General features: G+C 47.9%; 1 protein-coding gene across 3 annotated transcripts in view; it reads right to left on the minus strand.

The window, feature by feature from the left end:
• The window catches only part of UGGT1 (UDP-glucose glycoprotein glucosyltransferase 1), a 125,804-nt gene extending 108,240 nt beyond the window's left edge, over positions 1–17,564 (minus strand). Inside the window, exon 1 of one of the 3 annotated variants that reach the window (XM_029058864.1) lies at positions 17,360–17,564. The gene's annotated coding sequence lies outside the window, so the exon portion shown is untranslated. Of the gene's footprint in view, positions 1–10,506; positions 10,528–17,359 lie in introns of those variants that run through there. The other 2 variants (XM_029058863.1, XM_029058862.2) reach the window with 2 other exon arrangements.
• Positions 17,565–17,931: the final 367 nt, after the last annotated feature.

Below are 17,931 nucleotides of genomic sequence, written 5' to 3' on the forward strand. Positions count from 1 at the left end.
ATGGATTTTTCTTTTTTTTGTTCCTATTGCATTTAAGTGTTAAGTTGTTAATAATAATGTTGGTATTTGTTAAGCGCTTACTAGGTGCAGAGCACTTTTCTAAGCACTGGGGTAGATACAGGGTCATCAGGTTGTCCCACGTGAGGCTCAGGGTTAATCCCCATTTTACAGATGAGGTAACTGCGGCCTAGAGAATTTAAGTGACTTGCCCACAGTCACACAGCTGTTGAGGTTAGAATTAAAGGGGTTGAAGAGAACTAAAAAAAAAAAAAATCCCACAGAGTAGAGTTCAACACAAAGGGATCATAGGAGGTGAAGTAGGAAAGTGAGCAGAAATAGGAGGGTAGGGAGGGAACAGGGAGGAGGAAATTTCCCCTAGTCTGGAAGCACATCCTGAGCAGTGCGTTTGGTCGGCTGGCAATGGGAGAGTCTACGTAGCCGGTTAAATGCATCATCTCAGGGCTGGGGTAATCAATCAACCGTATTTATGAAGCGTTTACAGGGAGCACTTGGGAGAGTACGCTATCACGGGCTCAAAGGCACGTTCCCTGACCACAGTGGGTTAACAGTCTACAGGGTTCTGTATCACTTCATATTTTGAGAAGTGACGTGACCCATTGGGAAGACCACGGGGCCGGGAGTTTAAGGACCTGGGTTCTGCAACTTCCCTGCCGTGTGACCTTGGGTAAGTCACTTAACTTCTCTGGGCCTCAGGTTCTTCAGCTGTAAAATGGGAATTCATTACCTGTTCTCCTCCTTGATTATCTTGTAATTACTCTAGGGTTTAGTACTGCGTCTAGGACACAGTAAGCACGTGATAAGTACAACTATTTTAAAACTATGCTTTGGGCTTTACAATTTGCGAGAGAATTTCATTATAAAGCTGGTGATAGAAAAACGTAATGCATGGATGTTGTGATGTTATGCTTGGAATGACTAGCAAAGAGTGAACAAAACAAAGTTTACTGATGCTCAGCATTAAAGTTTATAGCACAGAAGAGAATTTCATTTCATTTTTCCACATCTTATGGAACAGATCCTAATAATAATAATAATGGTATTTATTATTAATCATAATTATTGAGCGATTCCTGTATGCATGGTACTGTACTAAACACTGGGCAGTGTTAATAATGATAATAATGATGATGGTATTTGTTAAGCACTTACTATGCGCCAAGCACTGTTCTAAGCACTAGGGTAGAGACAAGGTCATCAGGTTGCCCCACGTGGAGCTCACAGTCTTAATCCAAATTTTACAGATGAGGCAACTGAGGCACAGAGAAGTTAATGGACTTATCCAAAGTCACACAGCTGATTAATGGCGGAGCTGGAATTAGAACCCACGACCTCTGACTCCCAAGCCCGGGCTCTTTCCACTAAGCCACGAATGCCTACTATGTGCCCGACACTGTTCTAAGTGTTGGGGTGGATAAACGAATAGGTTTGGATGCAGTCCCTGTCCCACATGGGGCTCACAATCTTATAGATGAGGTAACTGAGGCACAGAGAAGGGAGGTGACTTGTCCAAGGTCACAGCAGACAAGTGGCAGAGCCGAGATTAGAACCCACAACTCAAACCCGTGCTCCATTTACTAGGCCATGTGACTTCAACATGTTTTGTTTTGCTGTCTGTCTCCCCCTTCTAGACCGTGAGCCCGTTGTTGGGTAGGGATTGACCTTATCTATTGCCGGACTGTACTTTCCAAGCGTTTAGTACAGTGCTCTGCACACAGTAAGCGCTCAATACGATTGAGTGATTGAATGAAATTCAGCCACTTATCACCAAATTTTCAAGGAACATAGCCTCAGTGTACTTGGGGGACTGTCTAAACCTTTGGGAATTCAACTGTCTGCAACTGGCTATTTTTTACTGATCACCATCACTGGTTCCTTCCCCACAGCTTTCAAACCTACTCAAGTATCCCATATCCTAAAAAAAACTTCCCTGGACCCCATGGATTTTTCTTTTTCTTTTTTTTGTTCCTATGGCATTTGTTAAGTGTTACGTGCTTCTTATGCGCAAAGCACTGTACTCAGTGCTGGGGTGGATAGGAGATATTCAGATCACACCAAGTGCCCCAACCCGGGGCTCACGGTCGAAGTAGGAGGAAGAACAGAAATTAAATCACCACTCTACATATGAAGAAACAGAGGCACAGAAGTGAAGTTACTAGTCCAAGGCCGCACAGCAGACAAGTGGCAGAGTTGAGATTAGAACTCAGGACCTGACTCTCAGTCCCGGGCTCTTTTCAATAGGCTATGCTGTTTCTCTTCCTCCGGTGGCTGTGGCTTCCTCTGGATATCAACCATCTCCTTCACACCATTCCTTTCCAAAGTCCTCAAGCAAGTCGTTTACACCCAATCATCTATACCCAGAGAAGGAGTGTGGCCTAGTAGATAGAGAAAGGGCCTGGGAGTCATAAAGACCTGCATGGTCTAGGGGGTAGAGCACAGGCCTGGGAGTTGGAAGGCCCTGGGTTCTAATCCCACTCCGCCACTTGTCTGCTATTTGACCTTGGGCAAGGCACTTCACTGGGCCTCAGTTACCTCCTCAGTAAAATGGGGATCAGGACAGTGAGCCCCATGTGGAACAGGGATTGTATCCAACCTGATTAGCTTGTATCTACCCCAGAGCATACAGCAGTGCTTGACATATAGTAAGCGCTTAAATATCATCATTATTATTATTATCCGAGTTCTAATCCTGACTTCGCCACCTGTCTGCTATGTGACTCTGGGCAAGTCACGTGACTTCTCTGTGCCTCAGTTACCACCTCTGTAAAAAGCAGATTGAGACTGTGCGCCCTGTGTGGGACGGGGACTCTGGCCAACCAGATTTTCTTGTATCCACCCCAGTGCTTAGTACCGTGCTTGACACACAGTAAGCGTTTAACAAATACCACTATTATTATAATAGGCTTCAACTTCTCCAATTCTCTCACTAACCCCCTCCAATCTGATTCTGCCCCCTTCACTCCTGGGAAACGGCCCTCCTTAAGGTCACCCATGACCTTCTTTGCCAAACGTAATGGCCTCACAATTCCATCCTAATCCTCCTCAAACTCTCAGATGCCTGCGACTCTGCGGCCCACCCGCTTCCGGAAGCATTACCCAACCTGGGCTTCGGTGACACTGTCCTCTCTGGGCTCTCCTCCACATCTCTCTGGACGCTGCCTCTTTGGCAGGCTTCTCCTCTGCCTCCCACCCTCTAACTGTGGGGGACCCTCCAGGCTCACGTCTGGGTCCCCTTACCAATCTCTATTTACAATCGATCACTCTCTTGATTTCAAATCACCATCTCTACACAAATGATTCCCAAATCTACCTCTCCAGTCCTTACCTCTTTCTCTGCAGTCTCACATTTCCTCCTGCCTTCCAGATATCTCCACACGGTTGTCCCACCACTACCTCAAACTTGACACATCCTAAAGAGAACTCGTCTTCCCATTCAAACCCTGTTCTCCCCACTGATTTTTCCATCACTGTAGACGCCACCATCCGGCCCCCTCCACCCCGTCTCGGAAGCCCATAACCTTGGCATTATATCTGACTCATCTCTCTCACTCAACACACATATTTAATCAGTCACCAAATCCTGTCGGTTTTACCTTTACAGCATCTTTAGAATCTGCCCTTTCCTCTCTATCTAAATTGCTACCACGCTGATCCACAAAGTACTTATACTCTTAACTACTACATCAGCCTTTTTGTCTCCCATCTCTTCCCACTCTAGTCCGTACTTAGCTCCGCTGCCCCGATCATTCTTCTTAAAACAAAACATTCGATCCATTTCCCCACTCCTCGAGAACCTTCAGTGGTTGCCTATCTATCTCTGCACCCAACAGAAACTCCCTACCGTTGGCTTTAAAGCAATCAGCTCATCCCTTCCTACCTTACTCCCACAATTTCCTACTACTTCCCAAGCTGCGGGACTTTGCCAACTGACTCACTAAACCTCAATCTCATCTCTCTCGCCGCCAACCCCTTGGCCATGTCCTCCCCCTGCCAAGGAATTCCCTCCCCGGTCATATATAACAGACCACCATTCTCCCCACCTTCAAAGCCCTCCTAAAATCACATCTCCTCCAAGAGACCTTCCCAGATTAAGCCCTCATTTCCTCTCCTCGCTCTCCCTCCTGCGTCACATACACACTTGGATCTGTACCGCTTATGCACTTGATATTCGGGAAGCAGTGTGGCTCAATGGAAAGAGCCTGGGCTTCGGAGTCAGGGGTCATGGGTTCGACTCCCGGCTCTGCCACTTGTCAGCTGTGTGACTGTGGGCAAGTCACTTAACTTCTCTGGGCCTCAGTTACCTCATCTGTAAAATGGGGATTAACCGTGAGCCTCACGTGGGACCACCTGATTACCCTGTATCAACCCCAGTGCTTAGAACAGTGCTCTGCACATAGTAAGCACTTAACAAATACCAACATTATTATATTCCCCCCACCCCCAAGTCCCATAGCACTTGTGTACATATTATATACTCTCAATTCCCCCACCTTTAGACTGTAAGCTCACTGTGGGCAGAGAATGTGTCCGTTCATTGTATACTGAACTCTCTCAAATGCTTAGTACAGTGCTCTGCACACAGTGAGCACTTAGAAAATATGACTGAATGGATGAAATCTGTAATTTACTTTAATCTCCCCCTCTACACTGTAAACTCTTTGTGGGCAGGGATCATGTCTATTAACTCTACTGTACTGTATTCTCCCAAGTGCTTAGTACAGTGCCCTGCACACAGTAAAGTGCTTGATTGATTATGGCTATTTGGGAGGTGTTTTTTTTTTTGCCACACTGTACAATCTATAATGTATTTTTAATACATATTTTTAATATAACACTATTTAGTAACTTCTCCCAACACTGCACAACTGCTGGGATAGAACACAATCTGTGTCAGGAAAAACTGTTTTGCAAAAAGAAATTTCTCATCTCTGCTCCCCCTCTAGACTGTAAGCTCACTGTGCTCAGGGAGCGTGTCTACCAACTCTGTCATGTCATACTGTCCCAAGCGCTTAGTACAGTGCTCTGCAAGCAGTAAGCGCTCAATAAATACCAAGGATTACAAGAGCACGACAATCAAGGTGTGAGTATTATAATGTAGTCTTTCCGGACTCCAAAGTTCCAAAACACATCCCTTGCACTACAGATCTGACTATGCTAGACCCATTACTTAAACAATTTAATGCCCACTTTACATTATAATAAGCTTATGTATTTTGGTTCCTTTTTTGAGAAAACAGAATTATCGACTCCGCATCCAAATCTACTTCCAATGATCATTTAACTTGATGAAATTCTTCACCTTTATAAACTATGTTATTGACACAGGACCTACCTAAAATTCTGACCATCACAACACCTGATAAGCTACTGGTGGGGACCACAGAAAGTTCCACCTTGGGCCAGGGTGACCGAAGTAACTCTGATGATAGCGGTGTAAAGACCTGCCCAGGGAAGCATCAGTAGGATAGCCAAGGCCGGCTACCCGCCCACCGCCCTCCAAAGCCACCACAACCGTGGCCTCCTGCTTCCAGTCTGCTCCTTGGAAGGGAAGGGGGTTTCAGGGTGACAGCTCAAAGTGACAGTCTGTGGCATCACAGCAGCAGTGGCAAGACTGAGGAGGAAACTTCATCTCTTCCCCCCCCCCCCCCCCCCACCTGCAGTTGATTCTCACCTGCAGTTGATTCTCATCTGCTGCTATTGCCGTTTGAGGACCGAGACTGGTTCTTTCCACCTGTGTTTGTGCCTCTTTCTACCTCCGTCTGCTTGTCTGTCTTCCCTGCCGATTGCCCCGAGCCCTAGAGGATCTCTGCCTTGCACCGCCTCTGGAACTGCGGAAAATACGATGACTTTCGGAAGGAGCTAGGCAAATGCCTGAAGACATTAGAGCTGATGGGTAAGTCACCAAGTCTGTTGTCTACTGAGATAATATCTTTGTAAACAATGGTTTTGGAGCTCAAAGGACACCCCAGTCTGAGAAGTGAAACTCAAGCTTCACCAAAGGGCTTAATAATGTGGGGAGGAAGGAAGATGACGGCACTTGGCAGGAAAGGTGGGGGCAGACCCTTCGAACCCAACTAAGCTCAAGGAGGAGGGGAGGCCCTCCCATTACCTGCCCTCCTACCTGACTCGGACTTGCTGCCAGGACCAAATCCCCATTTGGCTTCGAGACCAAGAGTGCCATGGAAAATCTCCACATTTCTCCATTCCCAACTCCCCCAAAGCGGAGCTGGACTGGCACGGGAGAAAAGGGAGAGATTCCAAAGGAGGGAGCTGATTTACCTGGTTGGCCCTCTCTCTTTAGGCTGGGCCTCTCTGCCCTACGTTGACTGAGTCCAACCGGGCATAATCTCGTCAATACTTCTTTTAATTCTCAAAGGCGCCTTGGGCCACCTCAAGGATCGGATTTATTTTCATCTATAAAACTTTTCGTCGCAGATTACGTACCAGGTTGATCCCCATTCATGATATTTGGGAACTTTAGCAAATCAAATTTAAATGATCTTGATGGAGGATTTTAAAGTATCTTAATAGGATTAAAATGAATCCTTTAACATTTTACTCTTTTTAAATTGACTTCTACCCATCCTTAATGTGACATAATATAAAAATAGCTAGAAATTTTTAACGAATTACATTTTCCTCTCCTGTGTAATAAAGCCAGAAGGTAAGCAGCATGGCTCAGTGGAAAGAGCCCGGGCTTTGGAGTCAGAGGTCATGAGTTCAAATCTCGGCTCTGCCACTTGCCAGCTGTGTGACTGTGGGCAAGTCGCTTCACTTCTCCGTGCCTCAGTTACCTCATCTGTAAAATGGGGATGAAGTCTGTGAGCCCCATGTGGGACAACCTGATTCCCCTGCGTCTACCCCAGCGCTTAGAACAGTGCTCTGCACATAGTAAGCGCTTAACAAATACCATCATTATTATTATTATTATTAATCCCTGCTCTGCCTACTTGTCTGCTGTGTGACTGTGGGCAAGTCTCTTCACTTCTCTGTGCCTCAGTTACTTCATCTGTAAAATAGGGGTTGAGACTGTGAGCCCCACATGGGCCAAGTACTGTGTCCAACCTGATTTGCTTGTAGCCACCCAAGCACTGAGTACAGTGCCTGGCACATAGTAGGTGCAAAACAAATATTATTAGAGAAGCAGCGTGGCCTGGTGGATAAGAGCACAGGCCTGGAGTCAGAAGGCCTTGGGTTCTAATCCCAGCTCCACCACTTTTGTGCTGTGTGACCTTGGGCAAGTCACTTAACTTCTCTGTGCCTCGAGTCCCTCGTCTGTAAAATGGAGATTAAGCCTGTGAGTCCTATGTAGGACAGGGACTGTGTCCAACCTGAATATCTCTATCTATCCCAGCACTTAGAATGGTGCCTGGCACATAGTAAGTGCTTAACAAATCCCATAACTATTATTATGATGATTATAGCTAGCTCACTCTGCCCTTGGGTTTAAAACACAATGAGAGCGGAGCCAAGATGGAGATTCCCTCGCTCGGCACCTGCCGGCCGGGGTTTCTGCAGCCCGAGCAGGAGATGGACGCAGGCTGGGGTCACCACCGTGCCAACTGGGCATAAGCGGGGCTTGAGAGTCCGGGACCAGAGACGCCACAGCTACAGAGCTCGGGCGGTCCTGCGGGGATGGCAGCTGGGCCGGGATGAGGCAAGAGGGCGGGAGTCCAGAGAGACGCTTACATCCGGCCCCTGTTGGACCAGAGGGATGGCCTGAGAGGAGGACCTCCTCCTGCTCCTTTTACTTCATCTTCTTTTCACTTTCATCTTCTTTTCTTTCTTCTTCCCTTCTCTTCCTCCCTCCTCCTCTCTCTCTTCCCACCTCCCTCCTTCTTCATCTTCTTTTCTCTCTTTCTTCTTCCCTTCTCTTCCTTCCTCCTCCTTCCTTTCTCTTCCCACCTCCCTCCTCCACTCTTCCTTCCCTGTCCCCTCAAACTTCCTTCCCTAGGTTTGCTCCCATACTCAAAATCAAAAGGTAACACCTCCAAATCCTTAAATCCCGAATACTGCATAACCTATGCCACACGGTTCCACAAATTAAGAAGTCATAGGAGGCTCTCTCATCAATCTGACACTCATTTCATCACGGCTGGAGTGGGGGTCATAAACCTAACATCCAGCATTTAGCGAAGGGCAGTGGAGCCGGAAGTATGACACCTGCCTTTGAACTTCAGTTCCGTGACAGATTTGCACTGGTCCCAGACAAGTCATTACGCCTCTGAGTTTTCTGATGTGCAAAATGAGAACAAAACTTCTCGGGCCCATTCAATTTGAGGATTACTAAAAACGCTGTACAATGATCAATCACTACTTACTGCGTGCAGATCCCATTGTTGGGCAGAGATTCTCTATCTGTTGCCGAATTGTACATTCCAAGGGCTTAATTCAGTGCTCTGCACACAGTAAGCACTCAATAAATACGACTGAATGAATATACATTTGGGAAAGCACATTACGACAGAGCTCGTAGTCACATTCCCCGCCCCCAACGAGCTTACAATCTATAGTAGGAGACAGCTGTTAATATAAATTATACAGATATGTATCTAAGTGCTTTTGGGCTGAGGTTGCCCTGAATATCAGTATTTAAAGAGTATAGACCAAAAGCATAGGTGACAGAAGGGAGAGAGGGTAGGGGAAATGAGGGTTTTAATTGGAGAAGGTCTCTTGCCTGAGATATGATTTTAGTAAGGCTTTGAAGGTGAGGAGACTAGTGGTCTGTCATTCATTCATTCAATAGTATTTATTGAGCGCTTACTATGTGCAGAGCACTGTACTAAGCACTTGGAATGTATAATTCGGCAACAGACAGAGACAATCCTTGCCCAACGACGGGCTTATAGTCTAATCGGGGGAGACGGACAAAAACGAGACAACATAATCACGATAAAATTACTGTCGTGTATATGAAGGGGAAGGATGTTTCAAGGCAGAGGCAGGATGGGCAGAAGGAGTCAGTGGCAAGATATACAGGATCAAGGTACACAGGGTAGTTGGGTGTTAGAAGAGTGGAGTGGGCTGTAGTAGGAAATCAGCCACCTAAGGTAATGTTGGTATTTGTTAAGCGCTTACTATGTGCCGAGCACTGTTCTAAGCACTGGGGTAGACACAGGGGAATCAGGTTGTCCCACGTGGGGCTCACAGTCTTAATCCCCATTTTACAGACGAGGCAACTGAGGCACCGAGAAGTTAAGTGACTTGCCCAAAGTCACACAGCTGACAAGTGGTAGAGCCGGGGTTCGAACCCATGACCTCTGACTCCAAAGCCCGTGCTCTTTCCAGTGAGCCACGCTGCTTCTCTAAGCAAGGTAAGAGTGGGCGAGTTGATTGTCTGCTTTAAGGCCGACATAAGGCTAAAGTATAACTTGGGAAGGATCTGCATCTCTTTGATAGAGAAGCAGTAACCTTTCAGAGAGCTAAGTGTGTCCTTCCAGTTTTGCATTTAAGAGCACTAAACAAATCACCTCAGATTTATCAAAATTAGCCTGTCCCTTGGGGATGCTGCAATTTAAAAAAAATAAACTTAAAAATCACAGTAATGCTATCCAAAAAAAAAAAACCCAAAACAACTAGTCTTGTTTTTCAAAAAATGGGTGAGAGTGGTGAAGCAGCGTGGCTTAGTGGAAAGAGCACGGGCTTGGGAGTCAGAGGTCATGGGTTCTAATCCTGACTCCGCCGCTTGCCACCTGTGGAACTTTGGGCGAGTCATTTAACTTCTCTGTGCCTCAGTTACCTCATCTGTAAAATGGGGATTAAGACTGTGAGCCTCAAGTGGGACAACCTGATCACCTTGTATCCCTCCCGCGCTCAGAACAGTGCTTCGCACATAGTAAGCGCTTAAGAAATACCAGCATTATTACTATTATTGTTATTATTATTATAAGTGCTTGGGTTAGCGTGGTAGCCATTTGGACGGGGAGGAAGGGACAATTCTAGAGACATTGTGAAGGTACAACCGACAGGATTTGGTGATAGATCGGGTGATGGGAAAATCAAGACGAGAACCAGGTTTGGGTGGGAAGATGAGAAGTTCTGTCCTGAACATGTGAAGTTTGAGGTGCCACCGGGGCATCCAAGCAGTGATGTCCTGAAGACAGGAGGCAATGTGAGACTGCAGAGAGCTCAGGGCTGGAGAGGTAGATTTGCGAATATTACCCTATTTATTTTGTTAATGAGGTGTACATCCCCTTGATTCTATTTATCGCAATTAAGTTATCTTGTTTTTGGTCCGTCTGTCTCCCCTGATTAGACTGTGAGCCCGTCAGTGGGCAGGGATTGTCTCTATCTGTTGCCAAATTGTCCATTCCAAGAGCTTAGTACAGTGCTCTGCACATAGTAAGTGCTCAATAAATACTACTGAATGAATGAAAGGTGACGCCGTGGGAACGAGGGAGTTCTCCAAGGGAGTGGGGGTAGAGGGGGTGCTCTATGACCCCAAACTGTTCCCTGCTCCTGCTCGGGCTGCAGAGACCCCAGACCCACCTGGTAGGGAAGCAGCGTGGCGCAGTGGAAAGAGCCCGAGCTTGGGAGTCAGAGGTCGTGGGTTCTAATTCCGGCTCCGCCACTTGTCAGCTGTGTGAGCCTGGGCAAGTCACTTAACTTCTCTGGGCCTCAGTGGCCTCATCCGTAAAATGGAGATGAAGACTGTGAGCCTGACGTGGGACAACCTCATTCCCTCGTATCTACCCCAGCGCTTAGAACAGTGCTTGGCACATAGTAAGCGCTTAAATACTATCATCGTTATTATTATTATTAGGTGGCAGGAGATGGGGCCGACTCCTCGGCTCTACCTCTCATTCTTGTTTAAGTCCAAAGGAGGGACGAACGAGTTACGGTGGTCGGTCAGTCAGTCATATTGACCACTTACTGTGTGCACAGCTCTTGTACTAAGCACTTGGAAGAGTAGAGTACAACAATATCACAGACATATTCCCTGCCTACAATGAGCTTACAATCTAGAGGAGGAGACAGATATTAATATAAATAAGATGACAGGTAAGTACCTAAGTGCTGAGGGGCTGAGGGAGGGATAAATAAAGAGAGCAAGTCAGGGCGACGCAGAAGGGAGTGGGAGAAGAGGAAAGGAGGGCTCAGTCAGGGAAGGAGGAGAGGGGCCTTCAGTAAAACTTTTAACGGTGGAGAGAGTAATTGCCGGATAGGAAGAGGGAGGATTTTCCAGGCCAGATGCAGGAGGGGACGAGAGGTAGAGAAGATCGAGGTACAGCGAGAAGGTCAGCATTAGAGGAGCAAAGTGTGTGGGCTGGGCTGTAGCAGGGGAGTAGCAAGGTGAGGTAGGAGGGGGCAAGGTGATGGAGTGTTTGATGTGGAGGTTCTTGAGGTATGAGGTGACACGGACCAAACGTTTCTGTAAAAAAAAAATCAGCTGGGCAGCAGAGTGAAGCATGAATTGGAGTTGGGGAGAGACAGGAAGCAGTGAGGTCTGCAAGGAGGCTGAAACAGGAATCGAGGCGGAACAAGACAAGTGCTTGGACTAATGTGGAAGCAGTCTGGATGGAGAGGAGAGGGCGGATTTTAGCGATGTTGTGAAGGTCGAACTAAAAGGAATTAGTAATGGATTGTCTACGTGGGTAGAACGAGGCAGAATAGTCAAGGATAAGGCCATGGTTATGGACTGGTAAGACAGGAAGGTTGGTGGAGCTCTCTACAGTGACAGGAAAGTCTGGGGAAGGACAGGGTTTGGGTGGGAAGACAAGGAGTTCTGTTTTGGATGTGTTAAGTTTGAGGTGACAGAGGAAATATGAGACCGCAAGGAGGGAGAGTTGGCTTATAGTAATGATAATCCCTCCTGCCCCCAAAACCTGTTAACAATAACAAACTCATACAGGCCATGACCCACCCGGTCCCCTTCATGTAGGTGTACGGATTTATTAGAGAGGAGAGCAAAATTTAACTCTGAGCAAGTTCCAAAGCAATTTCTTAAAAATGTTTAGTGCATCTTCAAGAGTTAGTCACATCTTAGTTATTGGCATGGAGCGCAGGCTTCCCACTTGCCTATTGTCATGGCTTGCTTCCGAAATGTAGAAACAGTTCAATTTTATTAAGCTACATAAATAAGAAACTGTTTTACACTTGCCTCTAAGTCACTTGGGAAAAAACGGAACACCCAGAGAGAACTCCCACTGGAATTTTCCCAAGTGGCATCTGTCTTACATTTTCACTTGGAAAAGCCCTAACAAGCAACGATCTGTCTACAGTAACCTCTGTATTTCAGGCCTTGCTGATGTTGGTTAAAATATCTGGAGTTTATATACTAAACTTAAATTTTCAAATTTTTAAAGCAGCGCTAAGCATTTTTAAGAAAAGGAACCTTTTACATCCCGCTGGCAAAGAGCACCTAGAATTCTTAAAAAAAAAATAAAATAAATGGCATTTGTTATTGATTTACTGTGTGCCAGGCACTGTTCTTATGAGAATATAGCAATTCACACTGAATATACGGGAGGTAAGTCACAGGAGTTTAAAAGTAGAGGGAACCGTCTCAAGCATTTTTAAGCTGAGTTCCTGAAGTCAAGTTTGGATTGCAGAACTGACATGTCTTGCTGACAATATAGATCTTGAGTTTTTGCCAGGACACTGAAATATCAAAAAAAATGAAACCCGCAACCAACCTCCGCCTAAAAATACCCTCGGAAAAATGAAAATCAATATACGCCACACTTTCTTAACCAAAACCTCTCCCCGCCAAAGGATCGAGACCTTCCTGAGCAAAGACCCTGCCCCTCGGTGAGGCTTAACCTTTTAGTAAACTGCTTCTCAAACGGTTTTCGTGAAGATCTGCACAAAACTGAACCCGCCCTATTCTGTTTTTAATTTGAGTTTTCCGGCTGAGAGTCTCACCAACGGGATCACGCTGCCAGCGATGCTGACCCGGGCCTTTCCTGACTTTATTCCCGGAAAGCAATTCAAAACGCTTCCCATTCCTCCCAACTCCCCTGCCACAGAAAAGGGAGCAGACGTGGCCATGTCCATTTCATAGATGGAGAAACTGAGGCCGACCCGTGTGAGCCAGGAAAGGGAGGCATCGTAACCCCCTCAGCCCGAAGCAGAGCCCATCACTCTGCCTTTCTCCACCCGGTTCGGGGAACGACGACGCCCGCTTTCCCGACGGGTAAACTGAGTCACACGGCTTGGGACGAAACCAGGAAATGGGAGTCCCAGGTGGGGGCCCCGAATCGGTCGATCACTGGTATTTACTGAACGCTTATTGCGTGCAGAGCACTGTACTAAGCGGCGGGATGCAGCGTGACCTAATGGAAAGAACCCGGGCTTGGGAGGCAGATGTCTTGGGTTCAAATCCTGGCTCAGACACTTGTCAGCTGTGGGACTTTGGGCAAGTCACTTCACTTCTCTGGGCCTCAGTTACCCCATCTGTAAAATGGGGGTTAAAACTGTGAGCCCCACATGGGACAACCTGATCACCCTGTATCCTCCCCAGCGTTTAGGACAGCGATTGCACATAGTAAGCGCTTAACAAATGCCATCATTATTATTATTATTGTACCTACCCCAGAACTTAAAACTTTGCTTTGCATGTAGTAAGCACTTCACAAATGCCATCATTATTATTACTAACCCCAGCTCCACCACTTGCCTGCTGTTTGACCTCGGGCAAGCCACTTCACTTCTCTGTGCCTCAGTTCCCTCATCTGGAAAACGGGGATGGAGACTGCGAGCCCCACGCGGGACAACCTGCTTACCCTGTATCTCCCCCAGCGCTTAGAACAGTGCTCGGCACATAGTAAGTGCTTAACAAATACCATCATTATTATTACTAAGCGCTTGGGAGAGGACAACGCAACAGTTGGTAGATGCCTTCCTCGCCCACAAAGAGCTTAGGGTCTAGAGGGGGAGACAGACATTAAGAGAAGCAGCGTGGCTCAGTGGAAAGAGCCCGGGCTAGGGAGTCAGAGGTCGTGGGTTCTAATCCCACCTCCGCCGCTTGCCAGCTGTGGGACGCTGAGCAAGTCACTTCACTTCTCTGTGCCTCAGTTCCCTCATCTGCATATGGGGATTATACCGTGAGCCTCAAGTGGGACACCCTGCTTACCTTGTATCTATCCCAGTGCTTAGAACAGTGCTCGGCATATAGTAAGCACGTAACAAATACCAACATTATTACTTAGCTTCTCTGGGCTTCAGTTCCCTCATCTGTAAAATGGGGATTAAAAGCATGAGCCCCAAGTGAGCCAAGTGTGTGCCAACTTGATCACCTTGTATTCATTCATCCGGATTTACTGAGCGCTGACTATGTGCAGAGCACTGGACTAAGCACTTGGAATAGACAACTGGGCAACAGATAGAGATCATCCCTGCCCCACGATGGGCTCACAGTCTAAACAGGGGAGATAATAATTCAGCCAAAGATATCACCACCACCCCCCGCCAGCGCTTAGAACAGTGCTCGGCACATAGTAAGCGCTTAAATACCACCACTATTAGCTTCTCTGGGCCTCAGTTCCCTCATCTGTAAAATGGGGATTAAAACCGTGAGCCCCACGTGGGCCAACCTGATCAATTTGTATTCCTTCATATTTATTGAGCACTTCCTGTGTGCAGAGCACTATCCTGAGCGCTTGGAATGGACAACTGGGCAACAGATAGAGACCATCCCTGCTCCATGATGGGCTCACGGTCTAATCGGGGGGAGACTCATTCATTCTTTCGTATTTGCTGAGTGCTTACTTAGTGCAGAGCACTGTACTAAGCGCTTGGAATGTATAATTGGGCAACAGATAGAGACAATCCCTGCCCCATGACGGGCTCACGGTCTAATTGGGGGACACTCATTTATTCATTCGTATTTACTGAGTGCTATGTGCAGAGCACTGTACTAAGCGCTTAGAATGGACAACTGGGCAATACAGAGAGACCATCCCTGCCCCAGGACGGGTTCACGGTCTAAACGGGAGAGACTCATTTATTCATTTGTATTTCCTGAGCGCTATGTGCAGAGCACTATACTGAGCGCTTGGAATGGACAATTGGGCAACAGATAGAGACCATCCCTGCCCAGTGACGAGCTCACAGTCTAATTGGGGGGAGACACATTTATTCATTCGTATTTACTGAGCGCTGACTCTGTGCAGAGCACTGGACTAAGCGCTTGGCATGGACAACTGGGGAAGGTCTAATCGGGGGGCGACTCATTCATTCATTCGTATTTACTGAGCTCTGGCTATGTGCAGAGCACTGGACTAAGCGCTTGGAATGGACAAGTGGTTAATAGATAGAGACCATCCCTGCTCCAAGACGGTCTCACAATCTAAACGGGGGAGACTCATTTATTCATTCGTATTTAATAATAATAATAATAATGTTGGTATTTGTTAAGTGCTTACTATGTGCCGAGCACTGTTCTAAGCGCTGGGGTAGACACAGGGGAACCAGGTTGTCCCACGTGGGGCTCACAGTCTTAATCCCCATTTTACAGACGAGGGAACTGAGACACCGAGAAGTGAAGTGACTTGCCCAAAGTCACACAGCTGACAAGTGGCCGAGCTGGGATTTGAACCCATGACCTCTGACTCCAAAGCCCGTGCTCTTTCCACTGAGCCACGCTGCTTCTCTATTTACTGAGCGCTATGTGCAGAGCACTGTACTGAGCGCTTGGAATGGACAATTGGGCAACAGATAGAGACCATCCCTGCCCAGTGACGGGCTCACAGTCTAATCGGGGGGAGACTCATTCATTCATTCGTATTTACTGAGTGCTATGTGCAGAGCACTGTACTAAATGCTTGGAATAGACAACTGGGCAAGGTCTAATCGGGGGGAGACTCATTCATTCCATAGTATTTACTAAGCACTATGTGCAGAGTACTGTACTAAGCGCTTGGACTGGACAACCGGGCAACAGAGAGAGACCATCCCTGCCCCAGGACGGGAGACTCATTTATTCATTCGTATTTACTGAGCGCTATGTGCAGAGCACTGTACTAAGCGCTTGGAATGGACAAATGGGGAAGATCTAATGGGGGGGAGACATTGATTCATTCGTACTTACTGAGCGTTGACTATGTGCAGAGCACTGGACTAAGCGCTTGGCATGGACAACCGGGCAACAGAGAGAGACCACCTCTGCCCCAGGAGGGGCTCACGATCTAATCGGGGGGAGACTCATTTATTCATTCGTATTTACTGAGCGCTGACTCTGTGCAGAGCACTGTCCTAAGCGCTTGGTATGGACAATTGGGGAAGATCTAATCTGGGGGAGAGACATTTATTCATTCGTATTTCCTGAGCGCTGACTGTGCAGAGGACTGTACTGAGCGCTTGGCATGGACAACTGGGGATGATCTAATCGGGGGGAGACACATTTATTCATTCGTATTTCCTGAGCGCTGACTCTGTGCAGAGCACTGTCCTAAGCGCTTGGCATGGACAACTGGGGAAGATCTAATCGGGGGGAGCCACATTTATGCATTCGTATTTACTGAGCGCTGACTCTGTGCAGAGCACTGTCCTAAGCGCTTGGTATGGACAAGTGGGCAATAGAGACCATCCCTGCCCCAGGACGGGCTCACGGTCAAATCGGGGGGAGACTCATTTATTCATTCGTATTTACTGAGCGCTGACTCTGTGCAGAGGACTGTACTAAGCGCTTGGAATGGACAACTGGGGAAGATCTAATCGGGGGGAGACACATTGATTCATTCGTATTTACTGAGCGCTGACTATGTGCAGAGCACTGTCCTAAGCGCTTGGCATGGACAATTGGGGAAGATCTAATCGGGGGGGGGAGCCACATTTATTCATTCGTATTTACTGAGCAATATGTGCAGAGCACTGTCCTAAGCGCTTGGCATGGACAATTGGGGAAGATCTAATCGGGGGGGGGGGGAGCCACATTTATTCATTCGTATTTACTGAGCAATATGTGCAGAGCACTGTCCTAAGCGCTTGGCATGGACAATTGGGGAAGATCTAATCGGGGGGGGGAGCCACATTTATTCATTCGTATTTACTGAGCAATATGTGCAGAGCACTGTCCTAAGCGCTTGGCATGGACAATTGGGGAAGATCTAATCGGGGGGGGGGGAGCCACATTTATTCATTCATATTTACTGAGCGCTATGTGCAGAGCACTGTCCTAAGCGCTTGGCATGGACAAGTGGGCAAGAGAGAGAGACCATCCCTGCCCCAGGCCGGGGTCACGGTGCAGAGATACCAAGTGGGGAACAGCCCCCCTCCTCCCCCCAGCGCTGAGCACAGTGCTCGGCACATAGTAAACGCTTACCAAACGCGAGCATCATTAAGGGGGAGGGGGTGATAGGATGAGCGCCCCCCGCCCCACCTCCCCACCGGCCCCACCGACCTCGGGAGAAGAGTCCGGTGACGGCGGCTCCTCCTTGCCCGACCTCGCCCGGCCCGGGGCGGAAGGGAAGGCGGAGAAGGAGGAGAAGAAGGAGGAAAAGAAGGAGGAGAAAAAGGAGGGCCGGGGCGGGCGGCAGGCTCCCTTTCGGGCCGTAAGAGGAGGCGCGGCCTAGGCCCAGAGCAAGAGTTTGGTCCTGCAGGTCCTTCCCTTCCGGCGAGGCGCGGCCCACTTCCGCCCCGCCGCCATCTTCCCTCGGCCCCGCCTCCACTCTCTCCCGCCCTTTTTAAATCATAATAATGTTGGTATTGGTTAAGCGCTTGCTATGTGCCGACCACTGTTCTAAGTGCTGGGGTAGACCCAAGGGAATCAGGTGGTCCCACGTGGGGCTCCCAGTCTTCATCCCCCTTTGACAGATGAGGTCACTGAGGCCCAGTGAAGTGACTTGCCCCCAGTCACCCAGCTGACAAGTGGCAGAGCGGGGAGTCGAACCCATGACCTCTGACTCCCAAGCCCGGGCTCTTTCCACTGAGCCACGCTGCTTCTCATAATATATATGATAATATATATATATA

This window comes from Ornithorhynchus anatinus, chromosome 1 (genome assembly GCF_004115215.2).
Source record: "Ornithorhynchus anatinus isolate Pmale09 chromosome 1, mOrnAna1.pri.v4, whole genome shotgun sequence".
NCBI lineage: Eukaryota > Metazoa > Chordata > Mammalia > Monotremata > Ornithorhynchidae > Ornithorhynchus > Ornithorhynchus anatinus.